This window comes from Scyliorhinus canicula, chromosome 18 (assembly GCF_902713615.1).
Source record: "Scyliorhinus canicula chromosome 18, sScyCan1.1, whole genome shotgun sequence".
Taxonomy (NCBI): domain Eukaryota; kingdom Metazoa; phylum Chordata; class Chondrichthyes; order Carcharhiniformes; family Scyliorhinidae; genus Scyliorhinus; species Scyliorhinus canicula.
In genome coordinates, this window is record NC_052163.1 from 80,174,541 (window position 1) to 80,186,254 (window position 11,714).

The window sequence follows — 11,714 nt, forward strand, 5'->3', positions numbered from 1 at the left end:
TGATGTTATGAAGAACACAGTCGCCACCACAATGCTTAAACCCTCGGAGGGCCCCATCATGGAGGGTCCAGGCATCAGAACCACATCTTAAGCATGCTGATGCACTGCTCAATAATGCTCGTGGTTGCTGCGTGAGCATCGTTATAGCAATTTGCCACATCTGCCGCCTCCACACATGTCATTGGCCATGACCTCAGGGGGTAACCCTTGTCGCCCACAAGCCAACCCTCACCCAAGGGAGTGCCTCAAAGGTACCGGGAACCTCAGGATGTGCGAGGATGTAAGCATTGTACCTGCTGCCTGGATATCGGGTGCAGATGGCATAATGTGCAGCTGGTGGTCACACACCAACTGCACATCCATGCAGTGGAAGCCCTTCCTATTGATGAAGGGCACCCCATGAAGAACTGGTGCTTGGAGGATGACATGTGCTCCATCGATCACCCCATGGACCTGGAGCATACCAGCGATGGCAGCAAGTCCTGCTGCATGGGCACCTTGTTGGGCCTGATCCAGATTGAAGATCATATAGTCCAATGCCCAGGTGCATAGGTCATTTCTGACAGCACGGATAAACCTGTGAATGGTTGCGTGATCCCACACAAGTTCCTGCGCTGAAGCTCTGGAATGAGCCGGAGCATAAATGGTCAGGATGACCATCTCCTTGACAGGCACCAGGAGTGGGTGTCCTCCTCCGCAGTTCCAGGTGTGCCACCATCTGGCACAGGTGGTGCACGGTCTCCCTGATGAGCCAGAGGTACACGCTCTCCAGCAGCTCCTCAAAAAGAAGGCACCAACAGTATACATGTGGCTTGAGGCGGTGCCTCTTGCTCACCTTCTCCTCGGCCTGTTGGACGGCCAGTACTTGAGCCTCACCGGTGGGCTCCTGCAGTTCTAGGGCAGGATCATCTTGCGCAGGGTTCTCCCTGAGCCGACCCTGGTGTTCTCGCCACCGTGCATCCGCAAGAGCAGCAGCGGCCAGGTAGATCGTGAGCATGGCTGGCAGTAGTCCAAATTTCATGTCTGTGTGCGGGGAAGGGGGAAAGACAGAGACTGTCAGCAAGGTGAGGATTCTCTTGAACATCCAATGCCATCAGGTTACATGGTTACCCGGAGTTATACTGCTGCGCTACCCTCAACATGCCCGCCCCGCTTCCCGGCTCCTTCGAGATAATGTAGTCCACAGAGCAATCCTGTCCCCCACCAGTGACTGGCACCCGGGATGTGATGTGGGAAGCCTCTATCCTCACCACCCATCCCTGCCAACAGGGATACCACTAACTGCCTCAACCGCTTAGTGATAGGCTCTTTGGCGTCTGTACTGTTTCTCACAGTGAGGTCTACTGTGAGCTCCTCACTGGATGAGTCTTGTGCTCTCCCACCAGGAGGGTGGCAATCAGTTGTGTGATGGAGACGTTCATACTGTTGTTATGACACCATGGGCAAGTGCGCAATCAATTCCTGCCCCACTGATCCCAAAGTCACAACATAAGTAAATTAACCAATAATTGTTCTAAAAATACCCAAAGTCTTTGGCCCGTGGCTGCCCAATAATTACAGTCACCAGGTTTGTAAGTTTAAACACAATTATTGCTTATTTATAACAAGAACTATAATGAACTATGCAGCAAATACAGCTGGTAAATTATTAACTAATTCCTAACTCCCCACTTTAACTTCCCCCTACCCTCTATACAAACACTTACAAGAAAGACAAACACAAAGGGGTGGAAAAGGGTAAAAAAATATAAGCGAAAGGAATCTTTGTTTCAAATTATGCTTTTGGCACACCTTTCTTCACAGCAAGCTTGCAGGTTAAAGTCTCTGTTTGCAGCCTGTTCCAGGCTTTTCTGTAGAATCACTCATTCATTCAGGTTCTCTGTAGTTTAGAAATACAGCAATTGTAATATCCCACACAGGGCCTACGGGATAGGAATGCTCGTCTATCCCGTGTTCCTAGCCAGTACAGGCTCCCCTGCTAGGGGTGGGGTATCACAATTACCTAGCGTATATAAGGTCGGCTCGAAAGGTACCAGCCAGAGAAGTAACTGGTAGGGGGTCGACCGAGGAGTGGAAATATACTGTTTGCAAATAAAACCTTGTTTTTACTTTTACTCGGTATGGACTCCCAAGCATTCACAGCAGGCTTTCTGGAGAGAGAGCGCACCCAGGGCAGGTATTCTGCAGAGAGCGTTAGTACTCAAAACAGACTTCCTGGAAAGAGAGATAGTTGGTTTTGCCTCTATTATTCTGGGGAGAGAGATAGCATTCATTGCAGCTTTTCTGAAATGAATTTGCACGTTTTTAGCCTGGGCTTCCAGAATCAAAACCGAAACCTTGGGGCTCTGAAAAGCATACCAATGAGATAAAATCAAATCACCACCTGTTACTGGGCAGAGCACAGTCTTTTGGGCCAATTCTTGGTGCCAATCCAATTTTTCGGCTGAAGCTCCATTTCCCACGAGGTTGGGAAACTTGCTACAGACAGAAATGCGGTGCGATTCCCACTGGATGGGTTGGCACAATCCAGAACATAATCCACCTTACCTTCGACATTCGTTTGGACATTGGGGTTATTTGTGCCATGAATAAGGTCTGCGGGACCTAAAGACACCATCAGGGCTGGTTCCTCTGAGATGGGGGCACCCTTTTTAAAGGAGACCCCGATCTTAAGGCAACCCTACGGAAGCCTCCCCCCACCCAATTGCTGACAAATTACCCCCCGCTGATCTTCGTTGAGCGGCACACTGCTCTGGAGTCACCAAAGGCTCTTACCTTCATGGCCCCCCTCAGACCATACCCTCCAAGCTCCCCACCTTGGCCCCCTTAGTCCCCGCCCCTTTGCAGTGCCAACCTGGTATCAACCCCAGCCCCCTGGCTGTACCGGCCTGGTGGCGCCAACCTGGAAATGCCACATTGGCACTGCCAGGTTCCCAGGTGATAGTACCAGGACACTTCCCACAACCCAAGGCCTTCAATGGTATCTGAGCCCCCTAGCATGGTGGTCACTTGTTTTCCAGTTTTAGAGACCAGAAGTGATACCCACTGGCATAACGTGAAGCAGATGGGTGGGAAAATTGAAGGGGCCGGTGAACTTGTCTTAAAGCCTAATCTGAATATGTTAATGAAGATTTAAATATGCTAATCCAGTTCACACCCTTGCTGGGTGCAAACCAGGTGATGTCACCAGCCGGGATGGAGAGAATCTCAAAATAAGTTGTCCCCCCGCACAATTCGCATTATGGCCCTCTCGCAATTGTCTCCGGCCATCACGTGATTTGTGCCTGCGTGAGTGAGGCCAGAGAAACGCCCCCTAAGTGCAGTGGTGAGTGGCTCTGGTTGTGCTTTCCCACCAATCAGAACAGCGGGACCCATGCCAAATTCTGCGCTTGGAACCCCATTAATTTTTTTGCATGCTTCCATGCGCGAACAATTTTCACCAAATCATCAGTGATTACTGGCAAGGTTCGGTGGAGAAGAGGGCTCAGCACAAATGCCTTGTGCAATGCATGTTGCACTGGGACTCCCAATGTCACATGCTGTGCTCTGCAGCCACTGACAGCCCTACTGGGTTTCCTTCCACTCAGCCACACTGTTACGCTGCGACGGTGTGAACTGTGAGGCACCTTGTCCAATCTCAACAGGGTGGGCACATCCTGGTATGGCAAGGGGATGTGATAATGAGCCAGGCAGTGTTCACCATTCACCCACCCACTGAGTCTTGGCAGCTAACCATATGACTGCATAATATCTATACCTGGTAGTGGTGGCAAGGTGGTGCCATGCCTGTCTCTTGAGAATCCACTCCATGCATTCAGTGGTTCAATAGAGAGCAATTTGATTGGGCAGCAACAATGTTAATTCACCCATAGGGAAAGCCAATAATTGGCCAACTGTTTCAGGATTAGCTAAGAGTTGGGCAACTTTTGACACTCACCAGACAAGGCAAAGTTGTCTCGTTCTGGGCACAAAGGTTTCACCATTGATGATCTACCTCTTAAATGGACCTTTCTGAAGGCCGGCTTTTTATCTGTGCCTGATCACCTAACCTGCTCCCGGTCCATCTTCCAAACCCTCACTATTTCTGGGGTTGCCTTCCCTGACTCCAATCAAAGCCGTCTCCCGGACCGAAAATTGGAAGTTCAGGCACTATTTAAACATGTTGGGTTTGCAGAGTTGGGAAATTCTCCCATTCTTGCACACCTGACCGGGGAGAGAAAGGCTCTGCTCCATCGCTTTCTTCACCCTCTTTCGGAACTCACGCGGGTAATCAAGGGTTGGAGTTAGCAAGGTAAACTCAACTAAAAGAATGAAGTTTGTTCGCGATTAAAACATGATACAGAGGTGAGTCCTTAAATGTCAGCATTCAAACAGGGGTCCAGGGCCTTGTGTTTTCATCCTGAGCTGTAGATGCCTATTTCTGACCATATTTGTTCACGAGGAAGAGAACTCCTGAAGAAGCTACAAGTCAAGACAATGTTATAAATAATCTTCTTGTTCAATTCTCTGTCCAAAGGCAGATCTGACCCACAGCATCATGACCCCCAACATGGGCAGGGCAAGGATGCAGGGTCACAAATCCACCCGAGGCGATTGAACCCCGTGCTGTTGACTCATATCTGATCCATACTGATTTTCCAGCTAATTGAGCCAACCAACCACCTCTCCCACCCAAGGAGCCCAAGTTGTTATGGCAACATATACTATAGATGTTGTAGTCCAGAGCGGTGATGGTAGAAGCTCCACTTTTCTGTCCATCACCTGCAGACTGGGAATCTCTCCTGCTGTTACCGACAATCATTGGTAGTGTGTTGGAGAGATGTGCAAGCCAATGTTCAATCTGCTATCCATATTATGGGATACACCCTCCTTGTCCATAAAGTTCTGGAGTGGAACTTGGACCCAGACGTTTTGGCTGAGTGTTACCCACTGTGCCACAAGACCTTCTCTAGGGTTGTAAATATAAGAATGAAAATATATTTTGGTTCCAGAACATTGAAATGTCACTCTAACACCTATGTCATTGCCCAGCCATGAGACTGAAACAGAACCAGTGACAAGAACAAAGAACAAAGAAAAGTACAGTACAGGAACAGGCCCTTCCTCCAAGGCTGCACCGATCATGCTGCCCGTCTAAACTAAAATCTTCTACTCTTCCGAGGTCCGTTTCCCTCTATTTATGTATTTGTCAAGACGCCCCTTAAACGTCACTATCGTCCCTGATTCCACCACCCCCTCCGGCAGCGAGTTCCAGGCACCCACTACCCTCTGTGTAAAAGACTTGTCTTGTACATATCCTCTAAACCTTGCCCCTCGCACCTTAAACCTATGCCCCCTAGTAATTGACCCCTCTACCCTGGGGAAAAGCCTCTGACTATCCACTCTGTCTATGCCCCTCATAATTTTGTAGATCTCTATCAAATCGCCCCTCAACCTCAGATGTTCCAGTGAGAACAAACCAAGTTTATTCATCCTCTCCTCATAGCTAATGCCCTCCATACCAGGCAACATCCTGGTAAATCTCTTCTGCACCCTCTCCAATGCCTCCACATCCTTCTGGTAGTGTGGCGACCAGAATTGAACACTATACTCCAAGTGTGGCCTAACTAAGGTTCTTTACAGCTCCATCATGACTTGACAAATTTTATACTCAATGCCCCGGCCAATGAAGGCAAGCATGCCGTATGTCTTCTTGATTACCTTCTCCACCTGTGTTGCTACTTTCAGTGACCTGTGGACCTGTACACCTAGATCTCTCTGATTGTCAATACTCTTGAGGGTTCGGTCATTCACTGTATATTCCCTACCTATATTAGACCTTCCAAAATGCATTACCTCATATTTATCAGGATTAAATTCCATCTGCCATTTCTCCGCCCAAGTCTCCAAATGATCTAAATCCTGCTGTATCCTCTGACAGTCCTCATCTCTATCCACAATTCCACCAACCTTTGTGTCGTCCGCAAACTTACTAGTCAGACCAGTTACATTTTCTTCCAAATCATTTATATATACTACGAACAGCAAAGGTCCCAGCACTGATCCCTGCGGAACACCACTAGTCACAGCCCCCCAATCAGAAAAGCACCCTTCCATTGCTACCCTCTGCCTTCTATGACCTAGCCAGTTCTGTATCCATCTTGCCAGCTTACCTCTGATCCCATGTGACTTCACCTTTTGTACCAGTCTGCCATGAGGGACCTTGTCAAAGGCCTTACTGAAGTCCATGTAGACAACATCCACTGCCCTACCTGCATCAATCATCTTTGTGACCTCCTCGCAAAACTCTTATCAAGTTAGTGAGACACGACCTCCCCTTCACAAAATCGTGCTGTCCCTTGCTAACATGTTCACTTGCTTCCAAATGGGAGTAGATCCTGTCTCGAAGAATTCTCTCCAGTAGTTTCCCTACCACTGACATAAGGCTCACCGGCCTGTTGTTCCCTGGATTTTCCTTACTACCCTTCTTGAACAAAGGAACAACATTGGCTATTCGCTAGTCCTCCGGGACATCACCTGAAGACAGTGAGGATCCAAAGATTTCTGTCAAAAGAGTTTGTAACTCCTCTGGGAGGCCGCTTCAAAACATTTAACTGTAGACGGTTTAAAAAGTGATCTAATTCAGCTATTTAACTTGATTAAAAAATTTGATAAGATTGATAGAGAGAAAGAGTTTCTTCTCATGAATAGAGTTCAGAACTTATGGAATAACCTGAGAGTTAGGCTGTTCAGGGATGATGTCAGGAACCCCACGAGGTGGTGGAAAAATGGAACTCTATCCCTGCCAAAAAGCTAATCATTGAAAATTGTGAGGTAAAGTTATTGAGGGACGAGTATTAGGGCCTCTTAATCCCCTTGGCCAAAGCAGCTAAATGGAGTTAAGATACAGATCAGTCATGATCGCATTGGCACAACAGTTTTGAGGGGTTGAATGACCAACTCCTAATCCTTTGTAGCTCATTCACTTGTGTCAAACTGCATTCAACTTCATTAAAAATAGTTCTTGTTCCAAATGAATTGAGCCAACACAGGTAATTCTGGTCAGATACTGCTTTTTCTCCTTTTGCATTAGACGCATTGAATTTTTAGTGTGTCACTGTAGATCACACAAAGGGAAGTGAATGTTGAATAATATAAAAGTGGTGAGAAGCTGAAAAGAACAGGCTGCCTGCCTGGCACATTAATAAAACATAAATCCCAGCAAGAAGACGGTGCAGGTTCTGTAATGGCACCGTCTCACTCCATCCTTTCTGGAAAGTCTGTCACATAGAATTAGCCTCTTTTACTGCCCGTCGTTTACTGCCTCTTAAACAGTTCAAAGAAAAAGATCTGTTTACATTTATATGATACCTTACACATTCTTATGCTATAGAAAAGTAATGAATTACTTTTATTCCTTCAGCTGCTTCATTATTGACCACCTCTCATGTGACATGTTACACCGAGGTCTTGTTTTCCTTCACAGTTCAACATTAAAAGATCCCATTACACTATTTTAAAGGTGAATAGAAGAGTTATGCTTGGTGTCCTGGCCAATATTTATCCCTCAATCAACATCACAAAAATAGATTCACTGGTCATTATCACATTGCCATTTGTGGGAGATAACTATTGAATTAATTGGTCTGCACATTTCTTTCTTCAGTACTTAGAATCATAGAATCCCTATGGTGCAGGAGGCCATTCAGCCCATCGAGTCTTCACCGATCCTCCAAAAGAGCAACCTACCTGGGTCCACGCCCCCACTCTATCGCTGGAACCCCACCTGACCTTTTGGACACTAAGGAGCAATTTAAGCTTCGCTTTAAAAAGTGCTTAATTGGCTCAGAAGTACTTCGGGATATCCTGAGGTGAAAGATGCTATATAAATGTCACAATACTGAAGAAACTTGACACCATCCAGGACCACTTGAACTGCCAACAGATTCCTCTGTTAAATTGTTGAGTTATTAAAATACTGTCAGCATTGGATTATAAAAGCAAGAGCTTATATTCATATGAAATGAAAATTGCTTATTGTCACAAGTAGGCTTCAATAGCACCTTTCACAACCTAGAGACACCCTAAAGTGTTTGAGGATAATTAAATATTTTTGCAAGTGTAGTCACTTTTGTAAGGTAGAAAACGTGGCAGGCACAGCAAGATCCCAGTGATGTGGCAATGATGGGTTAAGTTTGTAGCTTCAATTTCTCGATTCAGCCATCTCCCCTCCCCCCACCAGCCAGCCTATCAGTTGCGATGTGCCCACACTCCACTTGGACATTTACCCACCGTCTGTGGAGTCTTCTCCAATCCCCTTCTAGTACACAATGTGGTATCCATTTCATCCCCTTGTTTGTGACCTTTTAATGCTGCCGTGTCGGGTTCAGATTCCCTCCCCTCGGTCTTCCCTCTGCCTTCCATTGTTCATCTTCCATATCCAATTCCTTGCTCCTCTGCCTGCCATTATAAACCGTCACTCTTCCCCCCAACCCTCACTCTTTCCCCCACCCCCAGCACAGCTGCCTTCCACATTGTCCCCCCTTGTCTTCGTCTGCCCACCCCATCCCCCTGCCTCACCCCGCACTCCACCCTCGGTCAAACTTCAGACCTTTGTTGCGATGGTTGCGTGAGTCCCACAGCACAGTGCTGTCCAGATAAACACTGCTATGTGGCACCAGAGACAAGGAGAACCCTGTACTCCCCAACCCCAGGTGCAGTACAGACCTGGCTCAGTGACACAGGCGGGTCCATGGGTCCAGCAGCATGGTGCTGTCCATGACAACCAGCTCAGAGTTGGAGGCAGGAGTCGGCCTGCTGCGGCAGAGTGGTGAACAGCGCATCAGGAGCAGCGCAGCACGATGACAGAAAGTTATTCCACTCACCCCGAAGTCTCTGGTGAACTGAGGACTGCCTTGTGCACACCATTCATTAGCAAATTGTGTTTGACGCCAACATAAATTCCCGCAAGATGGTGCAGTGGTTAGCACTGCTGCCTCACGGCGCTGAGGTCCCAGGTTCGATCCTGGCTCTGGGTCACTGTCCGTGTGGAGTTTGCACATTCCGCCCCGTGTTTGCATGGGTTTTGCCCCCACAACCCAAAAGATGTGCCGGGTGGGTGGATTGGCCACGCTAAATTGCCCCTTAATTGGAAAAAATGAATTGGGTACTCTAAATGTATATTTTTAAAAAATTGAAAGGCCTGATGGGACACTGGTGGACAGCTGTTTTAATGAGCATTCGTGAGATGCTATTGAATCCAAATGGAATTTGCACCACCTGGCAGCGGGAAGAGCACCCGCCATTCAAAGAATTGCATCCGGAATTTACGCTGGTGGATTTACGGCTTTTTGGCTCCCACCAAAGTCACTGTGCCCACCCACTGTCAGACCCATTATGGACTGGTTGGGAAAATTCTGCCCTCTCTTCCTCTGAAACAACACTCTTGCGTATCGTCCTCCCTGCTTCTCACCACCAATAGTCATAGCCTCAGTACCTAGGCTCCATGCTCTGGAATTCTCTTTGTATATCCTGGACCTTTCTATGGCCCTACACACAAAAGATTCCTCAAAAAACAACCACTTTTGATCACCCCTAATATGTCTGCCTCTGGCTTGCTGTTTTTTTCAAATTACTTCTTGGTGATTACTTCTTGCTACCTTATGAGGTAGGATAAAAATGCAAGCTGTTGTTGTCAGCCAGTACCTCACTCCCAGGTATACATTATTTGATATATTAAATCAACTAACCTACCAACAAGATTTCAGCCTGCCCCTCAATTCCATATACTCATTATTCTATGGATAAACATCTGAATCTTTCTTTTAGTTCCAGCCTGCAGCTCATTGTAATAATCCATTATACAGTACCACCAGACAATAAAATGTGGGGCAAGCCAATGTATAATGATAACCCAGTGTACAAAACATCACCAGAAACAGCAATCGTTTGAGTAAATGTGATCAACCAAACCTGCTTCAGGCTAAGGAAAGGTGTTAATACCTCTCATCAGAGATCACCAATGATTGAATTGTTTCCTTCTGTATTAAATATCCACAGGTAATGTTTGAGGTAAAACTCACCAATGGTTCAAACTTGCCACAAGTCTCCTTTATGTGGTTGATAATATATGATTATTCTTGTGAGCATGTTTCCAGAGTCTTGCCTTTCATCTTCATTAGATTGTAACTGTTGGCATATCGCCTCATGACGCTTTGTGTAGCCTGATAGCTGCTAATGACTGACAAGTGACAAGCCAATCAGGACTTACAGGAAACACTCCAAATATGGTTGTCTGATACAATGGGCTGAGGCTGTGGGTGGGACAGGATGAGCTTGATTGCTGGCTTTACATTGCTCTGCATGATGCAATGTGAATAACAGCAATCCAGCAATGTGTGCATTTATTGGGTATAGATCTGGATCACAGAAAGCACAGGAACAACAAGAGAGAAATTAATCTCTTCCTTTCTGACTTTGTTCATTATTTTCAAATCCCCATGGCTATAATCTCCTCCGTATCTCTGTAATCTCCTCCAGTCCTACCATCCGCCAATTCTGACCTCATGAGCAACCCAATTTTAATCTCGGCCAATGGTGGCTATGCATTCAGCTGTCTAAGCCCTAAACTCTGGTATTCTCTTCTTAAAATGTTCCTCCTCTTCATCTTTCTTACTCTTTCTTTCAAACTCTCCTTAAAACATACATTTTTGACCAAGCTTTTTGTCACCTATTCTAGTATCTTGTGTGACTTAAAGGCACGATCACCCAAACGGGAATAGAGTCCCATAACGCACGCAATTAGCCGGGTGTTTCCCAGCGCTCGGACGCCGAGAAACACCACGCTATTGAATGGGCATTCGGCTAGGTCGGGGGTCTCGACGCACTCAGTCCCATTGTCTGCACTGAGGAGCTCCACTCACGGAACTCCTCAGTGCTGCAAGAGATCAGGATGCCATTTTTAAATGGCCTTTTACCCCCCGGCACGACACCCGAACCCCCCCCCAACCCCAACTCACCGATAAGGGAGTCCTCACCACCCCTCTCCCAGCACCCCTAGACCCAATCCCTGTCATTGGCAGTGCCAGTCTGATACCCTGACAGTGCCAGGCTGCACCCAGGTGGCACTGCAGTGTACCCAGCTGGCAGTTCCAGGGTGCCAACTTGCCCAGAGTGCAAATACCTGGGGGTCTCCAGTCCCTAGGGAGACCCCCAATAGTGCCATTCCATCTAGTCCCCGTTTGTGGTCTCCAAGATGAAGGGGTTAAATCCCATGCTTTGGTTAGATATCAGAAATGCGTATTAGAGTGAGACTAGCTACTATGCAAATTTGCCAGAAAGTGATCCCGCCCACAATGGGCGGGATTCACATTGCGAAACCTCGCAAAATTGCGTTAGATATTGGGAGGCTTAGCAAACCGGGTAGATCTCGAAAGAGGGATCTCCTGGCACTTACCGGCTGCACCGCGTTGTTTTTCAGGCACAATGCGACCAGAGATCTCGCCATTGGTGTTAGATTAGTTTGATAGCACTATTTTGATGCATCTGGAGATGCTTTGCTACATTAAAGGTGTGTAAAATACAAGTTGCTGCTGTGTTAAGGCCATGGGTTGGATTCACCGTTTTTGAGACTAAGTGCTGATGCCAACGGAGGAACTGTGGCATTTTACGACAAAACAATTGGCACCGAACCCTCACTGATCCTGCGACCAGCGAGGGGCCAGCAGCCACGCCAA

General features: G+C 47.2%; 1 protein-coding gene across 1 annotated transcript in view; it reads right to left on the reverse strand.

Moving 5' to 3' along the window:
* The window catches only part of LOC119953464 (ankyrin repeat domain-containing protein 24-like), a 209,016-nt gene extending 198,820 nt beyond the window's left edge, over nucleotides 1-10,196 (reverse strand). The window contains exon 1 of the mRNA XM_038777775.1: nucleotides 10,062-10,196. The gene's annotated coding sequence lies outside the window, so the exon portion shown is untranslated. The remainder of the gene's footprint in view (nucleotides 1-10,061) is intronic.
* Between the last annotated feature and the right edge of the window lie 1,518 nt (nucleotides 10,197-11,714).